General features: G+C 39.7%; 2 pseudogenes across 1 annotated transcript; one reads left to right on the forward strand and one right to left on the reverse strand.

Annotated features, from left to right (window-relative positions):
• The first annotated feature begins 2,884 nt into the window (after positions 1–2,884).
• LOC147613604 (germin-like protein subfamily 2 member 4 pseudogene) lies at positions 2,885–3,881 on the forward strand (annotated as a pseudogene). The gene has a single exon (XR_015263235.1). The product of XR_015263235.1 is annotated as a germin-like protein subfamily 2 member 4 pseudogene (transcript).
• A 1,517-nt stretch (positions 3,882–5,398) lies between these two features.
• LOC147613605 (uncharacterized) lies at positions 5,399–11,095 on the reverse strand (annotated as a pseudogene).
• Between the last annotated feature and the right edge of the window lie 7,439 nt (positions 11,096–18,534).

Consider the following 18,534-nt stretch of genomic DNA (forward strand, 5'->3'; position numbering starts at 1 on the left):
GTTTAAATATCACCTAGTTTTTGGATTTCTAAATATCACAAATATAGAAAAATTAAAGAGATGAAGAACAAGTTTGTTTAAATGTCACATAGTTTTTGGATTTCTAAATATCCAACAAAACCATTTAGGATAGAACATAATGGATTTATTATAAATTAGGATAAAAAAGTAGGTTTAAGCTAAAGTAACCAATTATACTAATCAGTAAAGGTTTGGAAAAAAATCAACATGCAACTAGAGTAGAATTGTTGATAAGATCAAGATCTCTCCATTTTTAATAACCAAAGGATTTTTCCTTAAAACCGTCCTTGATCTAGAATATAGTTCTAAGATTACTCGCATAACGAAGAATTTGTCATATTGTTGAGGGGATTAAGTTGAGCCTTGAATTGAGACCAACTAGTGCATGATACATTTTGATAATCCTACAAATAAAAAAGGTAAATTGGGTGTTCATTATTTTTTCACCTACCTCATCTATGTCTATGGGAGGAATTTTAAAGGAACATTGACGTAGAAAGCATTATTAAAAGACCCCATTACACTCCTCTCAATTGAGAATAAAATAAAAAAATTACCACATTTCAAAATTGAAAAAGAGAAATGAGTTGTTGGAGGTTTCAAAGGGAGAAAAAAGAAAACTCTCTTAGGTAGAAGTCCTAGCCAGCCTCTAGGAAAATTGATCTCTACATCATCTATAGCATTTTAGTACAAGGCTTAATCAACAAAATACAACAAGAGAAGGGCGATATTAATCTTGAAATGCTAGAAAATTGAAGTATCAAATATGTCTAATCTTATATTTTTATGTCTTTTTCTAAATCTTACGCTTGCGTAAAAGTCATTCCTAAGATAAGAATCACATAAAACATTTTGTACATAGTTTTCATACAAAGCTATGTATGAAAGAAACATGCGTTTTAATAATGAGTACTTTTGGATGAGATCTATGTATAAAAGAAGCATACATTTAACAATGAGTACTCTTGCATGGAAAGATTTATTTACACAAATATTCCATTTCAACATGTTATCTCACTCTTTATCATGATACCCAATAAAAATGTGTGTGTGTGTGTGTGTGTGTGTGTGTGTTTATGTGTGTGGGCATGCGTGCGCGCGTGTGTGTGTTCATGTGAACAATCAATATGCACATGAAAAGAAGAAAAGGAAGGGATTTGGGCTCTTAGGGGAGTTCACTCAAAATATATGTAAATGTATCATGTGAATTCAAAACAAGCTACTTGTCAAACAGAAGGTACATGCCAATGGCCAAATTATATTGAATTTTTGTATTGGGTTTGTAGTGTGCATATAATTTTTTAATTTAAGAAAAATAAAATTTTTTAATGTAAAAAGTACGTAAATGATGAACATGGAGGACTATGTTATAAAAAAATGAAACTTGATATTTGTTTTCTAATAATATCTTGTGTTGAGAGTATTTTTTTAGTAAGATTTTTTTTTAAAACACAATATACTTAAAGAGTATTGAGTCTCTAAAATCCACAAATCTTTCTTTTAGTTCCGATATAACGTTAAGGGTTATCAAGGTAAGAATATAACTACGAAGTATAGATGTGCATGTGGACAAAAAGTGTAGAGGAAAGAGTGTGAGGTGTGTGTATGTGTGTGACCTATACACGTGTACGTGTGTGTACAATGGAATAGACCTAGAACTATGGTTAAGATACGTTGAAGGTGTGAGTTATTTTTTTCGACACAAAATACTTAAAGAGTATTGAGGCTCTTAAAGCCACAAATCTTTCTTTTCGTTCCAATATAATGTTAAGGGTTATCAAGATCATAAGCCTAAAAAGATAAGAATATGACTACGAAGGATGGATGTGCATGTGGACATGAAGTGCAGAGATAAGAGTGTGAGGTGTGTGTGTATGTGTGTACAAAAGAGTAGATCTAGAACTATGGCTAAAACACAACGAAGGTGTGAATTGAATGTTTATGTGTTGAAAGGGAAGGGATGCCAAAGTTAAGAGAAGCATGTGTGTGTGTGTGTGTGTGTTTTAAGATACATCAAATGTGTGAACTAAATGTTTATGTGAGTTTTTCAGTGTGTTGAAAGGGAAGGGTTTCAAAGTAAAGTTAACTATTATTATTAAGGTGTGAGTTAAGAGAAGCATGTGTGTGTGTGTGTGCGTGTTTTAAGATACATCAAATGTGTGAACTAAATGTTTATGTGAGTTTTTCAGTGTGTTGAAAGGGAAGGGTTTCAAAGTAAAGTTAACTATTATTATTAAGGTGTGAGTTAAGCTTGTGTGTATGTGTTTGGGTGTGTTGAAAGAGAAGGGGTTTCAAGTATGAGTGTGTGTTTGTGAGAGTAAGTTTTGGACAAGGAAAGGCTCAACGTTAAATCAAATGAATATACAAGACAATGGAGTCTCGTCTACGTTTGCTAGCAAAGGAGATGCCCCTATACATATAGTAAGAGATGACGTGCAATAATATTGGGAACAATATCATCTCTTGACGTTTACTTGCGATTTTCTTCCAATAAATTAAGTTTACAAGTAAAATTGTGTGTCCACATTGTCAAAGTAGCACGCTAATATAATGCCATTTCACCGGCCCATCGACACAAAAGTCAAGAATCGAAGCATCAAATGAAATGAGATTGAAGTCTCTATTATTTACCCGTGTAGTGCGACTGGGTGACTTTGGCACAGGCGGATTCATGTGACACAGAACCTTACGATATCGTGTAAGGAAAAATCAAAAGGTAAGCACAAGCGTGGCATCATCATGGACGCGGATGTCGCATCGGTTTGACATGGACGATAAGAGAGACTTTGACGTTGCGTGTTTCGGCAGGGCTCTTCAAACGACTCTGCCGTTCTTGCAGCGGATAGGACTCGTTCCCTCGGACACGGTTGTGCATAAATAGCAGCGGATGGGGCACTATACTCATCTGCAATACCACTTTCCGCCACCTCCTCGCATTGCATTCTTCCCACCTACAGCCTCTGGTCGAATCAACAGTGTCTAGTCACTCATATAAAAGCCCGCATGCAAACCATGGCAGCCAGCTTGCAGCTACAGCTTCTGGCCGCAGTCATGCTCCTGGCCTCCTCTCCGCTCGTGCTACAAGTGAGCGCTGCGGATGAAGACCCTCTGCAGGACTTCTGCGTGGCGGATAACACCCACATGATCACCCTCAACGGCTTCACCTGCAAGCCAGCCAACCAGGTGCAGGCCGCGGACTTCAAGTCGATGCTGCTTCGCAATCCCGCCCCCCTCGACAAAGGCCTGGGCTCGGCCGTCAACCTGGCCAGCGCGGCCACCTTCCCCGGCCTCAACACGCAGGGCCTGTCCATCGCCCGCATCGACTTCCAGCCCGAGGGCCTCAACCCACCCCACGTCCATCCCCGCGCCACCGAGGTGCTCTACCTGGCCCAGGGCACGCTCCAGGTGGGCTTCGTCTCCACCGCGCCCAACAACACCCTCTTCCAGCAGACCCTCTCGCCCGGCGATCTCTTCGTCTTCCCCCGCGGCCTCGTGCACTTCCAGCTCAACCCCGACAAACACCAACCCGCCCTGGCCATCTCCGCCCTCAACAGTCAGAACCCCGGCGTCTCACAGCTTGCCGCCGCCCTCTTCGCTGCCTACCCGCCCCTCCCCGACCAGGTGCTCGAAACGACCTTCGGCATCGGCCAGGATGAGGTGAACAGTCTCATTGCCAGCGTCGGCAAAACCCTCTCCTAGCTTTGGACGTCCCCCACACAACGAGGAAATGAACTACAAAAAGACGTTTACAAATGGCATGATTTCTATCTAAACATGTAGCATGTATGTCCTTTTGAATAATGGCATTGTTGTCTTTCATTAAAGCATCAAAACTACACGGGATCTCATTCAAAATCTTACATACTTGTGTAACTAAACTTCAATAGTAGTTTTTGGTAACCATAAGGAAACGCTCACTTCACCCCTAACTGCAATCCAGAGTGAGAGGAAATTGCGACAAGGTATCTAGAGCTTTCTATAGACATTGATGATAACATAAATGTTTGTAAATGCAAGACTATGCCTATGCACCATTGTGCCCTATATATCAATGCTGAAAATGGTGGTGATGAAGGTGGTGGTGCATGTGGTGAAGATGCAAGCGAGGAGAATCTTGATGAAGATGAGGAATTAATTTAATTATTTTTCTTATTCATCTTCATCTTTTGTCATTTTAATTGGACATGATTAACTTATGTGAATTTTTGGAGACGAAGAATATGCAATATATTAATATTGTTGTAATGCTCATGCAGACATTGTATTGCAAATTTTTTTGTGTGTATTTGTATGTAATGTATGTTTTAAGAGATCAAGTGCTTAAAAAAATGTGATAGTGTTTAAAAAATGTGATTATAAAAAAAGACGGAGACTGAATGGAAGAGATGTAGGGACATATCTCTCCCATTCAGTCTCCTTTTTTTTGCAATCAACGTGGCTATACACGCTGTAATGTGCACGACTACTACATGGTTATTAGTGCGGCTATATGTGCAGTTATATGCATGGATATATTTGTGTGTATAGCCATGTGAAGTTTTTTTTCCCATAAATGGATTCTTTTATTGTCACACGTTTTTAAATGTGGCTATGCTCTCCATGTGTTGCAGTGTTTGGCACCAAATAACTTCTCTAGTTTATCCCATGCTTCCTTAGAGTTCTCTTTTGATGATGCAATGTGATGGATGAAACTATGAGCTAGACGTAATGCAATCATTGGTAGAGCTTTATTATCTCTTCCTAATCAAAATCTTTTATTCTCCCCTTCTATTCCTAGACATTTATCCCTTCCACTTACTATCCCCCAAAGCCCATCTTTCATGAGATAACAAACTTAAGTTTTACTAACCTTCACCCATTAAATTTATATACTGCTATGAGTGGATTTGACATAGTTTCCTTATGGAGATGAGAAGGCCTTTGCAATGGGGTTAGCCAAAATAAGAGTATCAAGTCCCTTACAAAAGTAAAGATATGGAATTGACGTGATTACCACTTCCCAAATTTAAAAACTGTAAAACCAAAAAATACCCTAATTTGGGAGAGTGATTTAAAGTGCTAAACCAAGGGGAAAGTTAATTAATTTGATGATGCACAAGTGTTAAGAAACACCCCAATGATAGAGTAAAACCATCAATGGTTCTGAAAATGGACTATCATCAACACTAATTATCTTCTTAATAGAGGTAATTTTTTACTAGCACAGCAAAGACTGATTAGTCAATTAAAGCTTCAATGATTTTTATTTGTGCTCAACAAATCCATGTATGAATCCTCTATAGCATCTGTGTTAAACCCATGACACTACAAGAGAACAAGAGTATAGCCGTGTCCACAACCGTGTACCAAAAAACGAATCGAGAATTTCAAATTTCTTTTACCATGTGGCTACAACCATGCATATATTTGCTATAGCTGTGTCTATAGCCATGCTGCAGTCTGTAAACTGCAGCCTGTAACAAAAAAAACAGGGACAAAATGGAGAGATGTGTCCCCACATCTCTCCCATTCTGTCCCCATTTTTTTAACACATAAAAACAAAACAAAAACAAAAAAACCAATTGCAATTTATATACATATGAGAAAATGTCATTATATTACATATATATTCTCCATCGTGGCAAAGGTGTAGAATATTTAATGCATCTGTCCATGAATTGTGAAAGCAATAAGAAATTTCTTAACATCTTGCATGATTGCTATCCCCTTCTCATGGAAAGAGATACTTCTTGGTGAATGTAGGCATATGGATCCTATTCTATGAAATACCATTGGGAGTAGTCTTCTCTGCCATATTTGGAAAGATAGGAATTCTAGTGTCGTTGGGAAAGGGTGTACTAGTCACATTTATGCCTTTGTGACTAACCTAGAGCTATTGGCTCTATAGGCTAAAATGGCTATTAAAGAAGCTCGTGAGATGAAGATTCCATGTTGTCCATAAGCCCACATGTTGGTATACATTCGAGCCTAGACCAATAAATAAATTATTAAAAAAAATGAGATTCATTTGTTTAGTTCAGAGTTTTCAAAACCCAACAAGTTACCTGTCTTTCACACCCGATCATAAACTCTCTTTGTTCCGTTGAGATTGGCTCATGATCACTAACCGCCCATTGCATACGGGTGTATAACCAATCCATGAAAGTAGGTACGTCCCCGTCGTTATTTACATTGGTTTTACGTCTGGATCTCCTCTTTTTACGTCTACCAACTCGTTTGCTTGGAAGTTCCTTCTCGTACTCATCAACGAATTGTTGCATTATAGACAATGAAAGTAGAAATATCCAATTTATCTTGGACCTTAAGTCGAAAAGGGACTCCCTTACCGGACAATACCTCGTCTGACATGGTAGAAGACGACTCATTTGTCCATATGCGTGGAGCTTCAGAATCGGTTTTCTCAAGGTATTCACAAACATAATACATGCATTCTTCAAGCATCCATCCCTCCGCCATAGAACCCTCTGGTCTTGCTTTTTGACGTACATAACCTTTCAATACTCCCATAAATCTCTCGACCCCCAAAACATCCATTGAGTGCTCACAACACCAGCGAGCTCTATCTCGTCCACTAGATGGATTAGAAGATGAACCTGGATATCAAAAAAGGAGGTTGGAAATTCCTTTTCCATTAAACAAAGAAGCTCTATACATTCACGCTTCTTTTGTGGAATTGACCCTTTGGCAATCTCTTTAGATATAATCCATCTATCAGTAAAAGAAAGAAGATATTAGAGATGTTTTTGAATTAAGAAGATATCAAATAAAATTTATACTAAAAATTAATGACTGATAAATACCTTGCAAGCAATCCAAGGCGATATATTACATCTCGGACTCCTCTTGTAGTATATCCATCAATAACAAGGGGTAGAACATGCTGCATACATGATTAATCCGATCAACAAAACATGCAAGAAAATAAATACTTACAAAGATTTGGATAGATTTACCTTCACAAAATTGTGCCAATCATGTGTTTTTAAACCAGACAATCTCTTGTCATCTAGAGTGAACATGTTTCCACAAGATGCTCCATATCCTGTAGGCGTACGAATCGACTGAATCTTCCTATTGATAGTCTCCAGCTCTTCTGTCTTGAGCACCCATGGGGCAGGCTCATAGGTTGTCTCACGTCGAGTTTCATCTCATAAAGTGGCCATAGATTGGGCTTTGAGTTTTGATCCTTTAAGTCATTTCTTGCTGCCGCTGTGTCTCTTTCAAGCCAACGAGGTGTTGCCATAATGAATGACCAACGTTCTTGAATATGTGCATAGGATCAAGAAGATGACATATCCTCAAATCCTTTCAATATTCCAAAGTATACCATATCGAAGGACTTTGAGCTAGAGCACGTTTTCCTCTCGCTCGCTTCTTTATAGCGTCAACATCATCACCGCTTATGATCTCTGACTCCGGATCGATAGCGGGTCCAACAGTCCACTTTAGATACCAATCCTTCGGTGTCATTGGTATTGGACATCTCTCTTCTTCTACCTTTCCATTAAAATGTATGGCTTGCCTTCTGTCTCGTAGATAATGATCTTCAGATAAAAATCATCTATGTCGAAGATATGTATTTTTGTTGAGGTTTTTGCTTCTCAACCAATCACCACAAATTGGACAAGCTTTATAACCCTTGGTACATATCCCTGCATGGAAAATATAACAAATATGATTAGCGCAATGAACATCGTACAAACATATGAGACAATATATATATTTAAACCATTTACCTGAGCAAAAACCATATCCTGGAAAGTCGTGTGGATAGTCCATGCTAAAATTCCACGAACAATGAACTGTCTTTGACCGATGCTTCTGGACATATCCATGACATCAATCCCTCTCCACAAATCTTGAAGATCGTCGATGAGAGGGGCCAAATAAACATTCAGATCTTTAACTTGTCGTTTTCCCGGAATTAAGAGTGAGAGCATTAAATGCTCTTTCTTAATGCTGAGATACGGGGGTAGATTATAGTTAATAACTACCACTGGCCATGTAGACCATTTACTTGATCTCATTGAAAATGGATTCACGCCATCTAATGCTACACCCATCTTTAAATTGCGTGGTTCTTTTGTGTGGATTCACACCATCTAATGCTACACCCATCTTTAAATTACGTGGTTCTTTTGCAAAATCTGGCCATCGCAAATCAATATGCTCAAATGCAGGACTATCTGATGGAATTCGCATTACTCCATCTTTGCTCTTGTGGCCCGCTCCCCATGTCATAAGCTTAGCTAATTCGAGACTTTGGAACATATGTTTTATGCGTGGAGCCAGGGGAAAATGTCTCAATACCTTTCTAGGGACCTTACCTTTCTCCTCTTTATACCGAGGCGTTTGACATTTTGGACACGTCACACCGTCCTCGTAGTACTGACCTCTATATAAAATACAACCGTTGGGACATGCATGTATAGAAGAATAGTAAAGTCCAAGACTACTTATCATCTTCTTCACCTCATCATGTGATGCAGGAAGGGAATTGCTTGTCGGCAATAACTTCTGAGAGAGTAGCCTGCAAGTTCATTAAAAATATGATCAATAAGAAGAAGCAACCATGTTTAGAATGTAACAAAAAAATATGTTAGACTGTTACATACTTTAAAAGTGCTGAAATGGATAGATTACTCCATCCAAAATGGTTTTGAAGATTAAGAATAAGTAAGCTTGCACTGAGTCGTGTCAGTTGGCTTCCTGCGTAGATACGCTTTAGAGCTTCTTCTTGAAGATACTTCTCGTTATTATTAGGAATATCGCTCGCACTATTATTTTGATACCAATCCTCAATAAAATCAGACATGCCATCGTCGTTATCAAAGATATCATCACGCCCATTAAAGTCCTAAGAATATTATTTCTTTAGTCTTGCATACGCATTAGGATCACTCCTACGTAGGATCGTCATGCACTCTATTCATGTGAACGTTGATTTGTGATATTATCGATGTCATAATCCGGAATCTACATATTTGAAGGCAAAGAAGATTGTATCAATAGCATGCTTCTATATAAAAGAAAAGAGAGATGTGCATGCAATTCAATAATTATCACAGATACAAAATAGTTAGAGACAATAAAAGACGATTATCAAATTAAATTAGAGACAGTAGAGAACGTGGTGCAAATTAAAGTGTAGAATTAGGGTACAAGAGGTCAAAATAACATTAGGAATTGTATACAATGAAGCTCTCAACCCTCATCTGTTAAGGGTGCTCATGGAGGTCTACGCCATCCATAATTGATCAGCAATTCATCACCAGCACGTAATGATCTAATAGCATTGACAACTATGTATCTTTCTACATCCCTACTCATATGCCCTGGTTCATGACTATTCTCACACTCCACAAACGTGCAATTGGTTCTTGAACTCATCCCTCGACTACTATTGATTAAACCTGCTATGTTTTCTTGAGAGAGTAAGGTCTTCCGTCAACATAGAGTCTTTGTCCTTCTGCATGTGTAATCCCTCTATATCAGAAAGAGAGGCTGCATAGAGACATAACCCATAAGTACTCATGCTCTGAATGTAGTGAGTAAGCTAATGCCATGGACCCCATCTATATATAGGTCCACAAAAAGACATAAGGGTGACCTCTGAACGAGGGGGCACATGCAAATCCTGTGCAATAAAGAGGCCTCATCCTCCTCCACTGATGGTTGGTAGACGGAGCAATCATGTAGCGATTGCCCTAGAAGCTAAAAACCACTCTATCTAAAGGAAGTGATCCTCTGTGCCATCCTCCGTATCGTCTTCGATCATACGTCTACTAGAGAATGCAAACGAGTAGGCAATGGATGATCTCCACCCGTCTCAGCCTCCAAAGCAGGAGGTAGAGGATGTTGAGAAACCTCGAGCTACAACAACTGACAAAAGACCTGTCCGTGCCGTTGATGAGACAAATGACAAAGACTATGATCTATTCCTAAAGCAAACAAGACCACTCACTGGCGCCTCATTTTCTTACAACTATCTCCCAACTCCCTTCCCTCATGCAAAGCTGAAAACAACCCGGGAAAGAAGAATACACACATTCCCACAAAAACTCCCTTACAAAGACTTTGGACGGAGATTACTTTTAGGTGACAAATAAGATACATTTTCCATCAAATTATATCAACTTCTGTACAAAACTCAAGATGATAAATGTATTCAGGGAGGTCCTCTTCAGCAGGAAAATGAACATTCTCCCATTCTTCCTCATCCACTTGCAAAAGTAAAGTCCAGTAATCCCCATGCACTGCGGGGAATATGACTTCAATTTGAAAACCACAAAACAGGATTTCTTCAATACCACTGTCGAGCTCAATAGATAGAATCATGCTTCACTCCGAGTAGAATAACTCAGAGACAATTTGACCCACCAGGCAATGGATTCCGCCTCAATGGAAAGACAAAAGATAGTTCTGAAATCTCTAATTTTCTGATCAAGAAAATAAATAGCAACAAGACTTTTCTTCACATAGCATTAACGGCCCAGACTGATCATCAACAAATAACATGTCTTCATCAATAGCATAAAATTGTTCAAGGCAGAGTCTCAGAAATTAATGACCAGCAACTAAATGATCAAGGCACATCACCAATCCTTCTCAGTTGTGGCAGCACGTCAAGATGAAAACATCTGCTCAGAAAATCGTCCAGAAGAGGTTGCTGCCACTTCTTCCTAACTCGTTCAGCATACCATAGCAATTAGCCGCTTCAGCACATCGATCTTCTTCAGCTTCAAGGAGGCAACATCACGATCATGACCACCAGTCCAGCAGCAAGCCGCTTCACCACGATCTTCACGAGTAATAATAAAAAAAACTTGTATTGGGCAGCATCACAAAAATATTACGAGCAGGTCGCCGTTCAATAGAGCATCACGATCATCAACAAAAGATTCGGAGCAGCGTCACAAAAACATTACGAGCATGGCCGCCGTTCAACAGAGCATCACGATCATCAACAAAAGATTCGGAGCAGCGTCACAAAAACATTACGAGCATGGCCGCCGTTCAACAGAGCATCACGATTATTTGCAAGTCGCTTTAGCCAAAGGGACCACATGGGCATCACGATCATCAAAATAAGGTGATTCGAAGCAGGCTGTGGATCAATAGCAACATCACCGTGACGATCAATTCAGTCAGAGCAGGCCGCTTCAGCAAAGATCAATGACAGCATCACGATCATCAAAATAAAAATTCTGAACAGCTGCGTCTTCAAGCGAATTGTTGCCGGCGTCTTTTCACCTTTTTTGCCTTCTGTCTCACAGGTCCACGGCAGCGTCTTCAGTCTCGGGCAAAACCATCTTTCAGCGTCATGATTTTTTTGCCACAGTAAATCAAAGAAAATCGTAATGCTCTTCTTCAGTTTTCCTCTCCTGCTTCAGACATGCGTACCAGCATTTTATAGAGCATGCAGACTCCATGCAAGGTTAGCAAGTTAAATGAATGTGCTCCACGAACAGAATCGTGATCATCCAGAAGTGACACGCCGCCAGTCGTGGTGCCACCAGATCTTCGACTTCTATTTTTGTTTTTCCTTCGTGTCCATTACGAGCTATTTTCCAGCCACCTCTTCATTTTAAACTACTCTTCCAATCGTAAAAGAATTCGCCAAGGTATTTTTTTAAAAAAAAGGTCACACCCCCTAGACTCACATTTTCTCTAAGGACATATTTAATATATGCACCACCTTGAGGTTTTAAGGAAAACCCAATGGCTTGGTCCAAGAAAATTTACATTCTTCACATCTTGCAAAGGAAAATATGTACAAAACACCCTCTCACTCATTTTATTTTCACACAACCTATTTACAAGCATGAACCAAAAAAAAGTCTATACATTTTTTGTCCTATCATTTTGCCCATCCCCCAGGCTGCAGACATTAATGTCTAGTAGTCAATAATCAAACATAGTTGTCATTTCAGTGGAGATATCCTCATCCATGAGGTCTTTTATTTGTTTGGTCTTCATGACGACTGGTTAGTCTCCAAAATATGCATGATTTCCTCTTGCCAGGGTATCCTTCTGAGAATTAGATCTGTTCCCTTCATGTATAAGACATCATCTATCATAAAATAAGGTGCACCGGATTTCACAAATCTATATCTCTTCTGTTTGGGAAAATCATCAGAAACTTTCCCAGTCAACAAAAAGTTCTCAACCTTAGCCAAAAATTCTCTACCTCTAAACAGTGGTTCTTGTATCCTTACCACATTCAGACACACCTCAGTTTCATCCTGAGGTGCTTCATGAGCTGCAACATTTTGCCTCCTCTCCACATGTTGCAATGTCCATGCATCAAACTGCCTCAACATTTTTTTAATAGCCAACAACCAATGCTTGAGATGAGCATGCTTTGTCTTCCAAACACCAAGTATCTGTTTAAAAATCAACAAAGCATCACCCTTAATAGCTAATCTTCTTATACCTTTCTCAAGACATGCCTTTAAGCCTTCATGTAAAGCTGAATATTCAGCTTCATTGTTGCTACTAACATTGAGCAGAAAACCTTTCTTTTGAACTAGCCTTCCCCCAGGATCATATAATGCTATACCACCCTTTGCTAAATTTAGACTTTTCCTGAAAGAACCATCAAAATGAAGAACAAAAGCATTGTCCAGCATCTTTTCTTCCAATGGAACTGTATGATCATCAACCTCCTTCACCAATATAGGACCTTCTTTATATGTAAGTAAATCTGCCAGTGAAGCTCTAGTAGACTTTTCAACAAGAAAAGTAAAAGAATACTTTTGAAGTTCAATTATCCACTTAACCATACACTTTGAAAGAGCCGTGTTATTCAGCACTGAGGTAGCAGGGTGCAGCTAGTCAAGACAACAAATGATTGACAAAGTAAATAAGATCTGAATCTTCTACAAGCAAAAAGTAAACTGGCCATTATTAATTCAGCTACTGTGTACCTCCTTTCAGCTTCAGTTTTGACCCTGCTAGCATAATATATAGGTCGCATATATCGAGAATTTTCTCCCTGCTATAATAATACAGCCCCTATTGCATCCACCCCAACTGAGGGATTCACATAAAATGGCTTGGAAAAGTCAGGAGCTTTCACACTAGAAATCTGTCCTAACATTTCTTTTACTGCCTCTAACACTTCTTCACTTTCATCAGTCCATTTTAAGGGATCATACTTTACTACTTGCTGTAGAGGATATAATGCATGTGACAACATGTGAATGAACCGTGACAAATATTTTACTTTCTGTAAGAAAGTATGCAATTGCTTTGTGGTCGAAGGAGAGGGAAGCATCATCAATGCCTTAATTTTGTCCGGATCTGGCTCTATTCCATTCTCAGACACAATGTGTCCAAGAACCTTAATTCTTCCTTGTGCTAGATGACACTTTCTTGGGTTCAGCTGTCCACCACTTTCATCCAATTTTTGAAAGACTTCATCAAGCTTCTGACTATGTACAGCACGATCACTATATAGACACATATATCATCAATGAAAACTTTACAGAACTTATCCAAGAATGGGGCCAATACCTGTTTGAAGTTTTCCTGATAATGAGACGGTGCATTTTTGAGCCCAAAGGGCATTTTTTTGTAGCCGAAACAACCCCACGGTGTAAGGAAGGTCGTCTTCACTCGATCTTCTGGAGCTATGGCAATCTGGAAGTAGCCAAAATATCCATCACATAAACTATACATCTGATGGCCTGCTATCCGATCCAAAATGTCATCAATATGTGAAAGAGGATAATGATTGGCCCTTGTTGCTGCATTTAAAGGTTTGTAGTCCACACACATTCTCCATTTGCCATCTTTCTTTGGCACAATAACCACTGGGCTGGCCCAATCAGAAAGACCAACAGGAAAGATAATATCAGCCTTAAGTAACTTTATTACTTCCTCTTTCAAAACTGAAATCTGTTTGGGATTCAACCTCCTCATCCTTTGAAATACTGGCTTTGCATGCTCTTTTAATTCAATTCTAAGTGGCTTCCCTTTGAATCCTCTTATTGCCTCACAAGAAGTGATGAATAAGTTGGGATATTTTCTCAGCACTCTGCAATATTCCTCTTTTTCTTCAGGAGATAGACCAGAAGATAATGACTCTTCCATTAGAGTTAAAGATGACTCTGCATAGTTTTTTGGTTGCAAAAATCTTTCTATCTCTTTAAATCTATCCTCTTCCTCACTATCATTGATGGTCGTACTACCCAAATGCAAATCTTCAACCCCTACGAAGGCTACATCAGCTATATCACTCTCAGAAGTTGCACTACTATCTTCCTCACTACTACTAGATGACTCATCTTCTACCTCTCTCTTTTCAACTTCAGAGATTTCAGTCCGACTCACCATATCAAAACTCATTTTTTTCCCTGAAGAAGCATGTATAGTAATCACTCCATCTTTCTAATTCTGAATAGCCCCAACCTTCCTTAACCAGGGTCTCCCTAGAATCAAAGGATAGGCCCCTAATCCCGCAGGCATGACATGACAATCCACTTTACATAGAGTATTGAATACTTCAACATTCAAATCAGCTACCATTCCCAAGCATTTTACCTTTGCATGATTAGCCATCCGTATTCGAAAAGTTGAAGGGGAAGTTACCTTTAGATTTAGTTTCTCCGTAAAAGATTGAGTGATAACACAGATTTGAGCACCACCATCAATATAAGCTTCATCAAGGTCTAAACCATTATGCCATGCCTCAACAGAAGGACAAATATCCAGAATTTCAGAAATAGTCAATACATTACCAGTGGTCTTTTCCATCTTTTTCTTTGGATTCACAGCACTCACCAATCCGTCTTCAATCTGGGACATAATCCAATATGGGACAGAATCCAATCATTTGGGCAAAAGTGATATCTGGCTTCCTCTTAGAAAGGTCTTCCACAAGATCGTATTCACCCTGATCTTTCCCCATCGGATAGTCATATGTCTTGTACTTTTTCCTTGGGTTCCTGGTTTTCTTCCTCTGTGTGACGAGTGATCACCTCTTCCGTTTGCTTGCCTTTCTTAGCACTGGGTTCAGCTTCTTCATTTCGATCTCGCTTGCCCAAAGGCAAAACAGTCACCTCATCATCTTCCAAACCAAGCAGACTCACTAGTTTTCCTTTACCTTTTTCTTCCACAGTAGTTTTGGAACTGCTACTTGATCTTGGTTGACCTGCATCTTTGATTTCCACACTATGATCATTCACTCTATTACTTAATCCAGAGGGCAAAGGATAGATTTCACCACCCATTCTTGGAGGCTTATCGCAATTAGTACTATAATGCCCCCAATCTCCACAGTTAAAGCATTGCACATAAGGAGCATTCATACCTCGACCTCGTCTTGGAAACCATGTTGGTGGAGCACCACCAGTAGGAGGCATACCACCTAGTCCTTTGCCATTTGGAGCTCGTCCCCGACCTCTTCCTGCCATCAAGTTAAAGCTGAGATTCTTCATGAGTTCAGACATCTCATGAATTTTCTCTTTCAGCGTTTCCTTTTTTTGGTACTGTCTTCGGTGGCTCAGCTACCATATGTGGAATAAGCTCTGGAACAGTTGGTATTTTTGACACCTCTATACCCATTTGATTCAGCTTCTTCATCTTTCTTTCTTTTTCTTTGGAAACTCGGAGAACATCTTCATATGTGGGAAGTTCCTTGCATTCCACCTTTACCCGAATGTCAGATCTTAGACCAGCAATAAACCGGTCCTTCTTAATCACACGGGGAGGGATTTCTGGTATCAGTGCAGCTTGCCACTTGTTCCACATTACCGTGAAACGACCTAAGTAGTCATCAACTGATTGGCCAAAATTCTGTTGCAAGGCACACAACTCTCTCCATATTCCATCAGCATCTCTGGTGCAAACAAAATGAGCAACCAATGCAACCTTCACTTCACCATACGTGGGGTTCCTGTTTGCAACTAGGAACGAGCCTCTCCTACCAAACAAAAAGATAGAATTTGAAGCAACACTTCTGGGGAATTTCGATCTTTAATCAAGGCGGTGAATTCTATGTTCTCTAATAAACCTTTCGGGATCTTCATTAGGCAAGCCATAAAAACGAGCAAACTCGTGAGCCATACTTCCGGGTTTGTCTTGTCTTGGGTGCACACAAATCCCAATTCAGAAAACTTTGGTCCCCAGCAGGATCGCCAAAGAATGATGAGACAAACGGCAAAGACTATGACCTATTCCTAAAGCAAACAAGACCAGTCACTGGTGCCTCATTTTCTTGCAACTATCTCCCAACTCCCTTCCCTCACGCAAAGCTGAAAACAACCCGGGAAAGAAGAATACACACATTCCCACAAAAACTCCCTTACAAAGACTTTGGACGGAGATTACTTTCAGGTGACAAATAAGATACATTTTCCATCAAATTATATCAACTTCTGTACAAAACTCAAGATGATAAATGTATTCAGGGAGGTCCTCTTCAGCAAGAAAACGAACATTCTCCCATTCTTCCTCATCCACTTGCAAAAGTAAAGACCAGTAATCCCCATGCACTGTGGAGAATATGACTTCAATTTGAAAACCACAAAATAGGATTTCCTCAATACCACTGTCGAGCTCAATAGATAGAATCATGCTTCACTCCGAGTAGAATAACTCAGAGACAATTTGACCCACCAGGCAATGGATTCTGCCTCAATGGAAAGACAAAAGATAGTTTTGAAATCTCTAATTTTCTGATCAAGAAAATAAATAGCAACAAGACTTTTCTTCACATAGCATTAACGGCCCAGACTGATCATCAACAAATAACATGTCTTCATCAATAGCATAAAATCGTTCAAGGCAGAGTCTGAGAAATTAATGACCAGCAACTAAATGATCAAGGCACATCACCAATCCTTCTCAGTTGGCAGCACGTCAAGATGAAAAAATCTGCTCAGAAAATCGTCCAGAAGAGGCTGCTCCCATGTCTTCCTAACTCGTTCAGCATACCATAGCAATTAGCCGCTTCAGCACATCGATCTTCTTCAGCTTCAAGGAGGCAGCATCACAATCATGACCACCACCAGTCCAGCAGCAAGCCGCTTCACCACGATCTTCACGAGTAATAATAAAAAAAACTTGTATTGGGCAGCGTCACAAAAATATTACGAGCAGGCCGCCGTTCAATTGAGCATCACGATCATCAACAAAAGATTCGGAGCAGCATCACAAAAACATTACGAGCATGGCCGAGCATCACGATCATCAACAAAAGATTCAGAGCAGCGTCACAAAAACATTAGGAGCATGGCCGCCGTTCAACAGAGCATCACGATTATTTGCAAGTCGCTTTAGCCAAAGGGACCACATGGGCATCATGATCATCAAAATAAGGTGATTCGAAGCAGGCTGTGGATCAATAGCAACATCACCGTGATGATCAATTCAGTCAGAGCAGGCCGCTTCAACAAAGATCAATGACAGCATCACGATCATCAAAATAAAAAATTCTGAACAACTGCGTCTTCAAGCGAATTGTTGCCAGCGTCTTTTCACCTTTTTGCCTTCCCTCTCCACGGCAGCGTCTTCAGTCTCGGGCAAAACCATCTTTCAGCATCATGATTTTTTTGCCACAGTAAATGAAAGAAAATCGTAATGCTCTTCTTCAGTTTTCCTCAGCGTTTTATAGAGCCTGCACACTCCATGCAAGGTTAGCAAGTTAAATGCATGTGCTCCACGAACAGAATCGTGATCATCCAAAAGTGACACGCCGCCAGTCGTGGTGCCACCAGATCTTCGACTTCTATTTTTATTTTTCCTTCGTGTCCATTACGAGCTATTTTCCAGCCACTTCTTCATTTTAAACCACTCTTCCAATCTTAAAAGAATTCGCCAAGGTATTTTTTTTAAAAAAAAAAGGTCACACCCCCTACTCACATTTTCTCTAAGGCCATATTTAATATATGCACCACCTTGAGGTTTTAAGGAAAACCCAATGGCTTGGTCCAAGAAAATTTACATTCTTCACATCTTGCAAAGGAAAATATGTACAAAACACCCTCTCACTAATTTTATTTTCACACACCCTATTTACAAGCATGAACCAAAAAAAAGTCTATACATTTTTTGTCCTATCACCGTGTGCGAGGGACATGTGCACCACTGATAGTGAAGTCATCCTCGTCATCAAGTGTATACCTACATATATAATATGGTTGCATTATATTTGAGCCTTTGATTTATAAAATAACCAATAATAAAACTAAGGGAGAATAGTCACATACCATAGGTCGATGTCGCTCCTCAGGTGGTGGTGCTCGCTCAAAAGTACCATGAGTCATCTCATGTGAAAAGCACTCCCGTCGTGGTCTCCGATATGTGCCACGACAACGAGCGCACCAGCATATAATAGACTCATTGTAGTAGAAATCATCGCGTAAACGTGTTCATGTGCAGTATATTGGAACTCTGTGCACCCCAAGCACCACCAGTAGGAGGTGGCGGTGTACCCTTTGATTGGTCCAAATCTGATTTTCAAGTACCATAAAAACATGAGTCATTTATCAAATGATCGAAGTTAAA

The sequence above is a fragment of the Cibotium barometz genome, chromosome 43 (genome assembly GCF_041138505.1).
Source record: "Cibotium barometz isolate CiBa-2024 chromosome 43, ASM4113850v1, whole genome shotgun sequence".
Classification (NCBI taxonomy): domain Eukaryota; kingdom Viridiplantae; phylum Streptophyta; class Polypodiopsida; order Cyatheales; family Cibotiaceae; genus Cibotium; species Cibotium barometz.